Genomic DNA, 12,867 nt, shown 5'->3' with positions numbered 1-12,867 from the left:
AGCATATCACACTATGACTTTTATAGCCAATCTTTCCAGCAACTCAAAGTGCCTTTTTAAGTTCTTAGTCTCCTCTAATCTCATCTTTATAATATAAAGTGAAAAAAAAGACAATTTTGCATTTCAAATAAAACAAGACAAAGCATTTAACAATGCAGAGCCTTGTTGGGATATTTGTCTGTACAACTCCTGTCACACAACAAAACAATGAGCGTGACTTCCTTATAGATTAAAAAAATCATTTTTTTAAATTTATAATTTAGCAGATGTGTTTTGAATGCAAAATTTCTAATTCTCTTTAATTGCTGTGCAAAGCTGCTTGGGTGTGAGATAATTTTTTTCATGACGTGGAATGAATGATGGAGGTTACAGTAGATCGTGATGCGGACAAACTCACCTTCAGGAGCGGCGTTGTTGAAATGGACATAATCCACATTCAAGGTATAAAATCAACTTATGGGTAAATTAGACATGAAAATATTATGGTTAAATTAGACAACTTCGTCCGAACTGGTCCTGAGGTCGTCCGGGCATGCCAATGGTGTCAATGGTCTGAGATGTGCTCCAAATGCTGCGAACGTTGTCTTGAAACTCAATGTGCTGTGGCTCCAGATGCTGCACAGAATCTTTACATTCTTCACTTGTCACATTAAATTAGAAAACTTTGTTGCAATTTCAAGTGTCGCTTGAGCATATAGCTTATGTTTGATGTGTGAATGGATGATCTATATGAAAGTTGACCTGTATTCGGACACACACACACACACACACACACACACACACACACACACACACACACACACACACACACACACACACACACACACACACACACACACACACACACACACACACACACACACTACAACAGTCCCTCCCATTCCTTAGTGAATGGTCGAGGTTGATTAAAGAATAAAGATCTCACATTGTCAGTTCTCTGTGATTATCCTATATTTTGAAGTGCAAGGAAATTAAGTCCATGGATTGTTGAGTACACGTTGTTTCGATTTGTAAAATGGCAGAAGCATTAAGATGTAAGTGAGAATTGTGTTTATAAAGTGTAAGACACCAAAAAGAACCAAGATGGGAGGTCAGAAGAACGAGGTCAAGTAGTTGGGATAGAATAAGGCGAGGGAACAACAGAATAATTAGATTAAGAACCACGATAAGGGTGAGATATATATATATATATATATATATATATATATATATATATATATATATATATATATATATATATATATATATACATAAATATATACGAGGAGAGTGACGTCACAAAGCAATGGGGGTATAACGTGGCAGGATATCACGTTTGTCGCGTGCCTCCCTCTCAGCTATGTGGAAATAAATCCAATACGAGCCGCCATTTCGATGCGATAACAGCAAGGGGCGCTGTGTCATGGAATGAACCATCAGGGGAGATTGTGCAGGTCATCATTGTCCCAACTCCAATTATCTGGATGTAAACGATACTCTGATACCTTTTATATTATTGCTACATTAGGTACTGCCGAAAGATTGAGTTGAATTCTAATGTTCAGCTTAAGGTGATGGGGATGTTAAATGGTAATTAAGAAATTGTGTAATTGAAAGTCATTCGAGAAATTGAAAGATCGGAGAAGGAAGTGGGGAAAATGCAGGTGTGAAAGCTGGCATTTGGCCACATGGAGATGCTGGAACAAAAACGAAAAGGTGAGCAGAGGAACAGGAGTTTGATTAGGAGAAGATCTCGACAGGCTGTGGTTAAAGTGGAAAACTGGACCTGGGGATGAGAGAGGGGGCATGGGGGGAGGGGGTGCACTGCCTAACTTACTACATCGACATTCTTCTCAGAAAAGTATTAGAAAATGTCAAATATCCAATCAATCAACTGATACAATTCCCCTTTGGCCCCTTATTCCATGAAGCTATGGGAGTGGGGGAAGTCTCCGAAACAATGATCATAGTTGGGGGATGTAGCTGCCCCTTCCTCTCCACTTTAACCACTGTCCCCAGGTCAGTGTCATGGGCCACTACTCAAAATAGGCAATGTGCAATGGTCACGTTGATATGCAGAAGTTTACATTATAGCAAGCAATCACCATGCAAGAGAGCTTATTCGGACATCTTTTAACGCTCTCAGTCATTGTGATACCAATGACGCACAACACAAGTAGGTACCCTCGCCCGCAAAGGATATAAACAATGGTGATAACAGGAGTAATAGGAAAATAAGGGAGCTCACAGGGAGCAAACTTTGAGTTTGCTCAAAGGGAGCAAACTCACTCTTTCAACAAGATATCTTGATATCCCTGCACCCCCCCCCCAAACCACGACTTACCCTTGGTGATGGTCTTCGGCTCACCCTTGACCCGTGATCCAAAGAAGGCTGTATATTTTTTTCGACCGCCATATGACATTGATCTTCAACATTTAGGGAGAGAGTGTAAATTAGGAAAATATGTCCCCATCTCCAATCCATTCATAAAACTCAACATCATGAAAATCACAGGAAAATTATTCAAGTTATGATCACAAAGGTGTTTTTTGTTAATTGGGTCACCATCCCAAAAAAATTAGGTAAAGGACACAAATCAAATATCAGGTGCACACCTTCAATGCAAGTCCACTGTTATGATGCAAGAACATCTTGGAAGGCCAAGTTGTCTTTGAGAGTCCACATTGGTAAAATTGAGCGACAACAGAAAACGTGTTGTTTTTTTTTTTGTTTGTTTGTTCAAACCACTATTTGACCTTGACATTTAACCCAGAGGGGTTGATGTAAATTAAGCTTAAATATGCCTTGCTATAGGCTATCTATAGAGAGAGAGAGAGATAAGAGCAATTTCGTTCCGGTTGGAAAAAAAACCTTTAGTCGAGTTATGAAAAATGTTACAATTATGTCATGACCTTAAAATTAGGTCAAGACCAAAATAAATTATGTCAACCACGCATACCTTACCATTCATTCCCATTATTGAGGCACAACTTCTTTCTGCAAGTCCAAGGACATTGGCAGAGAAAAAGGGACAAAAACCTAAATGGTGGTTTAGTACTCCGAGGGGTCCAGGAAACTCTTGGGTACCATTAAAAATTGGGGGCACTAATTATAGAAACAAACCCTACAACAGTTATAAACCTTCCCCTATGCTGAAGAGGGAGCTTTACTACCCAACTATCGGCCCTGGGTTCATTTATTGGGTTACATGAATGAGTGCGTCGTACTTCAGAAGAGCTGTTCAATCAGCTGACCCATGTGCTTGCATTCATTTGTGGGCATTTAAGACCCCCACGGTACGTTTTGAAAAGAGTAAGACATCATGTGCCAGACTTTTTTGATTTGATGTACCATACTCTTTAGAGAGCGTTAGTACTGCCAGAGCAGTTCCTTGGCAAGGGTTTTACTGGGTGGTTTTCCCTTACCTTCCCAGCATTGTTTATCCATGCTCTCTCCTTTTAAATGCTGAGCGTCAAGCAAGAAAGCAGCACGCACCTTTTTAAAGTCATTGGTCTGGTATGGAGTTTGAACCATTGACCTGCTAGACTCAGAGCAGACGCTCGGACCATCAACACCACCGAGTCTGGTATTTGTGGCAGTACCCTGACAAAATTCCAAATTCCTGTTCTATTTTGTGGTAGAGGACTATTTGCGGTGAAGTAGGTAGATTCTCACGAGCGGAAAAGTTTACGACTAGTTGTGGCTGGGAACCTTAATTGTTGCCTCCAGAGAAGAAGTATGGCAATAACAAATCAGGTGAGAAAAGAAAGGCAAACAGAAATCTGGGATAAGAAGGAAGTTCAACCATTACCCTTGAATAGCATCCGATGTAAAGTAAATTGGGTTCGCTAAATGACTGGTAATGGAGAAGTTGTATTGCAATCAAAAGTGGAGGAACTAGAGAACTGTTAGTTTAGTTGGGGAACTGTGAGGTTGAGTATGGAGCTGGCAGGATGGCCGAGACTCCTCTCGAGGTACACACACTCCCCTCTAAGCTCTCTAGCCTTGGTTCGAATCCCGACCTAGCTATAAACTGCCATTCTGGTGTTTCACAGGCAGGACGTTGGTGGACGTTGGTGGATTCGTTGGTGGACATTAAAGATCTCACGCTGTCCTTCGTGAAGAGTAAGCGAGCGTTGGGTGGCAGGCACCATGAACAAAGTCCAAATTCCTGCCTAACTTCCTGAGTTGGAGTGGCGGGCGAGTCGACCTGACCAGGATTGTAGCCGAACCACAGAAACTGTTTTGGCAAATCCGATGGTCTGTGCAGAGCATGGTATATGATGATGATTATGAGGTTGATTACATGAATAACTTGGCATGAGATATGTTGGGGGATTAGGGGATAGATGACAAAAGTAAACTAAGGTTGGGTTCCTGGAGTTGAGTGAAATGGGAAAAACTGGAGCCCGAGAGAGAGGTGAGGTGAGGTTATTACCTCCACCACCGAAGGTGGAAGGAGGTTATGTTTTCACCCCTGTCTGTCTGCTTGCTTGTTACTTGGCGAAATTTTTTTTTTTTGCAAAGTGTGTTGGTCTGAAGCATTTGTCTGTCTATCTGTCTGTCTGTCTGCCTGTCTTTCTGCCTGTCTGTGTATTTGTCACATGATTTCTGGCCACAGTTTTCAAGCAATCGTTTTGAAATTTTTTTGTTTGTATAGGGGACTGGCCAAGGACGCCAACGCTAAATTTTGGTAAAGATCCGAATCCAGATCCAGAACTGAGAATTTTAAAGTGATTCTTCATCATTGAGAGACCTGGCCAAAAACGATACGTAGCACGACATCTCAAAAGGTAATGCATGGATTCACACGAAACTTGGTGGACAGGTTGGGAGTACCACTAGGAAGAATTGATTCAATTTTGGTGAAGATCCGAATCTAGATCTGGGTACAATAATTATTTAATAATTAACTGATTCTTCACTTATGAGAGATCTGGCCAAAAACGATATATATCATCATGTTTCAAACATGTATTGGGCCAGATATGTTCTCGGGGATCAGGCATTGCATGGTGGAGGTATGTGCTCTACTGAGTGCCCTTGTTGTCAAAAAAAAAACTGTGGCACAAAAGAGCCAGAGGAAAGTGGGTGATGTAGAATTGGAAGGATGAAAGAAAATATCGGTGAGGGATGTGGCAGAAGGAGAAGTTAGGAGCCAGTAAAGATCAGTATCCAAAAGTTGGAGGAGAGCATGCTGGGAGAATTGAAAAAGAGCTAGATGGTAGAATAATCAGATAGCCAGATTAGGAAGTTGATCTCAAGCCAGGTGAGAAAGCTAAAAGAAAGGTGGGAGATAGGTGGAAATATAATTACGGAAAGAGGAGCTACAGAAAGCCATGTTGGAAACACCTGGGAGGTTGAAGATGAAAGGCAACGATATATTTATATATGTGCAGGCAAGTTCAAAGGGTTGGTTGAGCAAGGATATAAAACTCCAGGAGAATAAGACAGGCACAATTGCAGACGACAAATTAGGCTTATACAGGTGTGTTCAGTTACCAAGCAGCAGGGCTTGCTCTTGCCAAGCCAGGCGTTCCTTGTCAACGGTTTCGAATGGAGCGCTTGCTGGAGTGCTTAAGCCGTTTGGCGAGCGCTCTATAGGGAACTTGGTAATTGAACACGCTCCAGATGTTGGCTCATGTAAGAGCATAACAACAGGGGGTAAAGGGTTAATAGACCGAAAGTGGGATTGAAAAGAAACAAGGATGGGGGAGGGGGACTTGGAGGGAGTTTTCAAAAAATAGAAAAAACGTGGAGAAAGGAAAAAAAAAGAGTGGGATGGAGTGGAAGTGAGAAGAAAATTTAAAAAAAATCGTTTGAGACATTTGTTCAATCAAGAGCAAGGAAAGAGGAAGTGAAGTGCAGAGAGATGGTTGGTTGAGAAAGGTTGAGGAAGTGAATACCTAACTGAGGATGGACATGAAGTTGGAAAATCAAGGTGAAAGGGAGAATTAATTAATTTATCTCAAATAATGTATGTTTTGATGGGATTAATTTAAGAATTTGGTCTGCTGGTTGCATCATTAATAAGGTGAGGTGTTCCCACTGATGCCAGGGGATGAGGTGAGGTGAACAGCTGGTGAGATGTCCCTGTACGAAATAGGAGAAGTTTACAATTTTGCCAGGGAATGAGCACAAAATGGCCTCTTCTTGCCTCAAGGTACCGCTACGCCGGATCTTGAACACGTCTACAAGCAAGTGCTTGCAGAGATCTGGGACTTGGTGCTGCAATGCCCTACCTGCAGGGTTGGAGGAGTGGAGGTACCGTATACGAGGTGGCAGTCGAAGGAGCATTTGTGAGTCGTACCCCAAAGATGTGCAGAGTGCGAGGGCCATGAATGAAGATCCACAGTTCAAGGTTAAATGCGCAAGTTATGATGTTGAGGTATGGAGAGTGCTGAGGTGCGAATGAGTGCAAAGGTAGTGAAAGTGCAAAATGCTGGTGAAATGAGTGTGAGCTGTGGAGTGGTAATTGTAGGCTGGAGGAAGTGGGTGAGCTGAGGTGTGACGGTGAAGTGTTAGTTGTAAGCAGGTGTGACCCCATGGAGGGTAGCTTTCGTAAGGTATATGAGTGAGTCTTAATGGAGTGTGAGATAAAGCAAGTAAGTGTTTGAGTATGGCGTTAGCAAGTCGTGTTTGTAGTAAGAGTAGCAGGAGTAGTAGTGAATGAATTTGGAGTGAAATTAATGAACGAGATGATGATGTGAATGTGCGAGCACATGGCATGATGAATAGTGGGTTTTACTAGTTGTAAATGAGATACCAGTGCAATGTGAGTGTGTAATGTGATAGAGAGTAAGGTTGATTGAGTGTATGAGCTGTTTGGGACGAGTGAGTGAGTGCGAGTGAATGCTGTGATGAAGTGCGTTTCATAAGGTATCGGAAAGCGAGCCGGAGGAAGGTTGCGATGTGAGCAGAGCGCTGTGGGAGATGAAATTCGCCATGCCTGCCTGCTCGCATTGAGCCGCCTTTCTGTCCGCATTCCAGAGAACTGGATCTCCCCCACTCTACCCCCGCTCGTTCTGCCTTAACCCCTCCACCCACCCCCTTCTCACCCGCCCAGGGTTCCTTCAGACGGAGCAAGACAGAGCGAACAAGCAGAAGAAGGGAAAGACAGTGAAAAAGAAAAAGGAATGTTCTAGTTACAGGTCTTGGACATCTCGGGGTATAGAGTGATGTTGTCAAGTGAAAAGGACAAAGACAATCGATAAAAGGTGAGTCTGATAAGTGTGTGGAGTCAGTGGAGAAATGGATGGTTGGATGAATGGAGGGAATCATGCCTGAGCATCATGTGATGGAGTTCGACTCAGGATTATGGCTCTTCAGCCGAATCGATTGATGGCAAAGTACGTTCCTCCGGAAAGATGTGCGGTTTTGGGTCCAGCGAGTGATGCTGTATGTCATCGACATGATCCTTGTGGATCACAGGTACTCCATACACATTCAGGCAAACCCAAGCACAGCAGCTCGGTCAAGCCGGCTCCTTAATGAGAAAGAAAAACTGTTTGTTGTTCCTGCCGGCCGTGCACTCCATACTTGTTATCTGGCCTGGAGGGGAAGAGAGGAGGGGTAGTCAGTAGGAAGGGGTTTGGGGAGGGAGAGAGGGGGTGCAGAGCCTCAAACCTGCACTCACTGCTGGGAATGTTCAACTGTGTGGCTGGCATGCCGCTTCAGTTATTACACACGCATTCTTAAGGATGGTATGGAGTACTTTTGTGGTGTTAATACACACAAAGGAACGTCACAGCATCTGGTTGTTGTACAAAGTGTACTGATTAACAATGAGAAACAGATGGGTAGCAAAAGTAAAAACGAGATGGAAAAACATCGCCCACCAAAAAAAAGCCCTTGTCTTTTGGATAAGCCGATAGCGAGAGTGAAAAATGAACCTTTCAAAGAGAAAATTATTTCATGTTAGAGTAACAAAACCTAAAATCCCTTCCTTCATGCTCTTCTGTCATCCTCAATATCTACTTGCTCCTTCTTTTCCCTCTCTGGCTTTATATATATATATATATATATATATATATATATATATATATATATATATATATATATATATATATATATATATATATATATATATATATATATATATATATATATATATATATATATACATATTGTGTGTGCGTGTGTGTAGACATGAGAGATGGTACACAGATTGACAATATTACATCTACGATGAGAAACAGCTCTATATTGCTTAAGCCCTCTTCATAAGTGATTCCGAGCTATGTACTGAGATAGACTTTGAATGTTGAGGATCTAACCACAAGGTTAATAATGTCCCCGGCTCCATCTCCAGCTTCTGCACGGTTCCAGACCCAACTCCACAGCCGGCTCCTTGCCAAGCTGTCTCTGCCCATTACAGTAATTGGTCCCAGGACATTGGTGGCGCCATGCTGGCTTGCCCCTGCTCCCCCAATTGAAGCTGGTACTGCGGGCTTGGAAAATAAAATTATGGCCCAGTAACCCCAACGTGATGTTTATTTCTTGTTTGTTTGTTTTTTTGCACAGAAGAGTTCACATCTAATGAATTTCACTTTCTCACTTGGTGACTAACAATGGGTCTCACTGGTTTATTCTGGTCTTCTCATTTGCTCATTTTAGCTGAGCAGGAAGAGCTTTCACTTAATAGCTCGTGATGTTGTGTTTGTATGACAGGTAGTGCAATCCCAGGCCACTATTGCTTGTGATGCTGGGTTTTCCAAATCGGCAGTCTCAATTGGTACATTGTGATATTCGATTTTTATTAACCTAACTTTCCCTTGCTAACTTGTATTACTGTGTTCTTGTAACCTTGAAACCCTCACTTAGTATCTTCTGACGCTGAGTATGTATGAAAGGTTGTGTTAGAGGTGGATCGAAATTCTCCACTAGTCATCGACTGTACAGTATGTATAGAAGCTCAGGTGTATGCGGTAGTTGAAAAATCTTATATTAGTGTAGATAGTGACTCATCCTCTGTTAATATACCTCATTCATGTTCATCCTTGGATTTTCACCATGCACAGCACATCCACATCTCTTGTGGCGCAATCTTTTCAGCTCCATTCATTTTTACATCACCGCCGAATGAAAATACTGCTCGTACCTTGCAAACTTAACATCACACATTATAGACCCAAAGTTACTGAACTTTACTACAGTCTCTCAACTAGTATTGAAATTGAAGGAATGAAAAGATCTAGACTGACTGTACACCTTAACTATTCTGTTCCTCGCTTATCCAGTCGATGGAACTGCCTTCCAGAGCCTGTTCTATTACACTTCCCTCCAGAACTTCAAGTAGGTGGCACATTGCCATCTCATATCATCTCCCAATCTCACAGCGACTTTTTTTTATTAAACCCCTATTAAGTAATAACTCGACCGAGTCTGAACCAAACCCTCTTGTAGGTTTACTGGATTTCCTCCCCTCCGCTCTCTCCTGTTTTATACTTCATTCTTCCCCTTGCTTATTGCGTCCAACCACTGCCCCACTGCCAGTTCATACAATCTGTCACCTCGCTCTTCCATGAGCCTTGATCTTGTAAAGAACTATTAATATTATTAAAATGACGAAGTTTAATTGTCCTCCCATTTCAAGTTCTCTCTGATTTGCTTCACCTCAACCATTCCTCCTCCACCCTAACTGCTTGCACGTTACATCCGTTACATGACCTTGATTTGATTTTGATGTACCATACTCTTCAGAGAAAGCCTGGTATTGGTTAGCGATTAGGGTGGTTGGTTTGGGACTTAAGGGTCCTGAGTTTGAGCCCCTGTTTACCATTAACTTAACACCAGGTGGGGTTGACTCAGCCTATCACCCTTCTGAGGTCGGCAAAATGAGTACCGATGTACTGGGGGTAATAACCATTTGGGGTAACCTGCGTTGGAGTTGTGACCTGTCCAGGATTGTACTTGCCATTTAAACTGTCTTGGCAGCCGTATGTGCCTTAATGGTGCAAAGGAGTGGTATTATTATTATTATTATATTACTCTTTAGAGAGTGTTGGTGCTGTTGAAGCAGTTTCTTGGCAAGGGTTATACTGGGTGGTTTACCATTGCCTTCCCAGCATTGTTTGCCCTCCCAGCATTTGGTATGACTCAGTCAGGGTTTGAACCATTGATCTCCCAGACTTAGAGAGCAGACGTTATAACCATTACACCACCGTCTCTGGTTTGACATCCTTATTGAGAGAAATTTGTATTCTCTCAAAAGAATATCTTCTGTTCTCAAAATCCAAATCTTGAAGGGGAAAACAGGTCAATCTGACTCCTTGGAGAGTCTGGACCCGCAATGAACTTTAGCTATACGAAAGAATTTGATAGACTTTAAGAGTATATTGTGGTCGTGCACTTTCATTGTCTCATTTTGAGTGAAGTGAATCGTGGCAATGGCGATGGGGAGTGATAAAACGTTGACAGACATAGCACACCAAGTCTAAAGAAGAATGAAATTTGGAAACTCCTTAAAAGGGGTCCGTTTTACCCTGTTCCCCCATTAGTCAATCTGAAATTACAAGCAGTTGAGTAAAGGACCATCTACATATTTTGTATGGAAGATGGGGCAGGTATGACATACCCCTAACCCCCTACCCTCACTGCATTCCCCATCATGCACACTCTTCCAGCCTTAATTCCCTCTACACTCCTCCACATATCCTCCCCCATTTTATTTATTATTCAAAATATTCCCACCTTCCCATCCATCCCCCCCCCCCCCAATACAGAATATGCAAACAGCTATAGACTGTCATCACGGTGTTTCAAAGGCAGGGTGATTTATCAATGTGTATGGATGGACTGTATATCAAGTCCCTCATGGATGGACGTTAAACTGGACGTCCCGTCTGCTGGCATTAGTTGGTGGATGTTAAAGATCCCATGGTGTCCATTGTGAAGAGTAGGCGAGCTATCGCTGGCACTGTGGCCAAATTCCTGCCCCTAACTGCTGCTGGGAAGGCAATAGCAAACCACCCAATATAACCCTTGCCAAAAAACTGCTTCGCAGCACCAACGTTCTGTAACAGAGCATGGTATGTCAAAACCAGATCAGAGATGTATTTGAAAGGTTTTTATTTATTTATTTGAGTGCTTCAGTGAAACTTCATCTTGTCTGCTGTTCATTTATGTTAATCAAGGAGAGAAATGATAAACATTTGCTTTTGAAAAAAAAAAGAGCAGAAGTTATCTTTCTAAGAGCATCAGTAGAACCTGTAGAGCATTGTATACCATTCTGCAGGTAATCCCTCGCATGACTGAAGCACTTACTGCAAGTTCCAGCACTGATTTGGCTCCATCAGGTCATCTGATGATCATGATGACAATGATGTCAAAATTAGAGTGTAACAGTGGATAAAAGGTGCCAAATATAAGTGTTCTATAATGGTGGTATTTTCAAAATAGCGGAAGTGCTTTGTTGGGGATAGCATGGAGAATTGACAATAGCAATACTATGTTATACCAAGTTGTTTTTACCATACTTGATACACACTTGAAAATTCCTTTGTGCCAGAATATAATTACCTCCGCCATGGAAGGTGGACAGACATTATGTTTTCACTCCTGTTGATGTCTGTTTGTCTGTCTGTCTGTGTCTGTCTGTGAGCAGAAAATCTCAAAAAGTTGTGGACGGATTTGGATGAAACTTGGTGGACAATGATTAATTGATTCGATTTTGGTGAAGATCTGAATCCAGACATGAGAATTTTTCAAAAAAAGAGAGAGAGAGAGAGAGAGAGGGAGAGGGAGAGGGAGAGGGAGAGGGAGAGGGAGAGGGAGAGGAGAGAGAGAGAGAGAGAGAGAGAGAGAGAGAGAGAGAGAGGGAGAGGGAGAGGGAGAGGGAGAGGGAGAGGGAGAGGGAGAGGGAGAGGGAGACGGAGACGGAGACGGAGACGGAGACGGAGACGGAGACGGAGACGGAGACGGAGACGGAGACGGAGACGGAGACGGAGACGGAGACGGAGACGGAGACGGAGACGGAGACGGAGACGGAGACGGAGACGGAGACGGAGACGGAGACGGAGACGGACGATGGACGATATAATCTCAAAAAGTTGTCACCTGGTTATGACAAAACTTGACTGATGAGTTGGTTAGGTGACAAGAACAAGCTGATTCGATTTTGGTTCAGGTCCTGATCCAGATCTGGCCTATCAGCCTGGCTCTACCGAGTGCATGCGCTCTACCAAGTGCCGTTCTCGTTTTGACGTGGATCCACCAAAGCACATCAAGAATGACTTCATCATCATCATCATCATCAGAATTGTCATGTATATTTGTAATACTTTGTTGTGTGACATACATGTTTCACACCAGAATGTTGTGACAAAAGAGATGGGGTTTTTTTGTATACAGTCAAGGCTCATGGAAGAGCACCCACGACAACCCTCTGGAGAGTTATTTCAACCTTATGGATGACAATTTGTTATGTGCTCAGTATCCTGAACGTCCACCGTCCACACCAGAGAGTTCTTTGGCTAACAGTGCAGTGAGCAATTTCAAATTAAAATAATGTCTTACGAACAATGAAGAAAAGTACAGAGGAGGATGTATTTATCTGTGGGGAGAGGAAGGGTGGGGGTGTGGGGAGGACATAATTTTTCCCCACCTCACTCTACTGAAAGCCATGATGAAAGTCTCATCTTTATTGTGTCGACATACCTTCGTATAGATGGTAAGACTATCCAATGTAATAGAGATTGTCAAGTGTACGTGTTGTAAAACTTACAGAAAAGGTTATATGATCAGGTTTGGCAAAAGCACTGGAAAAATAAACTGAGCATGAATCCACTCACTCTCCTTCCCTTCCTCCCCCTGCCCCTCACTTCACAGAATCCCCACCTCTCCAGCATATAGCTACACAAACCAGTCACTGTTGTTTGTACTTAATG

The 12,867-nt window shown here is 42.6% G+C and overlaps 1 pseudogene across 1 annotated transcript in view; it reads right to left on the bottom strand.

Annotated features, from left to right (window-relative positions):
• LOC147031549 (protein BTG4-like) overlaps positions 1–12,867 on the bottom strand; it is a 102,795-nt pseudogene that overhangs the window by 67,225 nt on the left and 22,703 nt on the right. The window contains exon 5 of the transcript XR_015053406.1: positions 2,324–2,406. The product of XR_015053406.1 is annotated as a protein BTG4-like (transcript). The remainder of the gene's footprint in view (positions 1–2,323; positions 2,407–12,867) is intronic.

The sequence above is a fragment of the Eptatretus burgeri genome, chromosome 2 (assembly GCF_056783735.1).
Source record: "Eptatretus burgeri isolate ZD-2024b chromosome 2, Ebu_testis_v1, whole genome shotgun sequence".
Lineage (NCBI taxonomy): Eukaryota > Metazoa > Chordata > Myxini > Myxiniformes > Myxinidae > Eptatretus > Eptatretus burgeri.
Note: the sequence above shows the minus strand (reverse complement) of the source record. Positions and strands in the feature narration are given on the sequence as shown.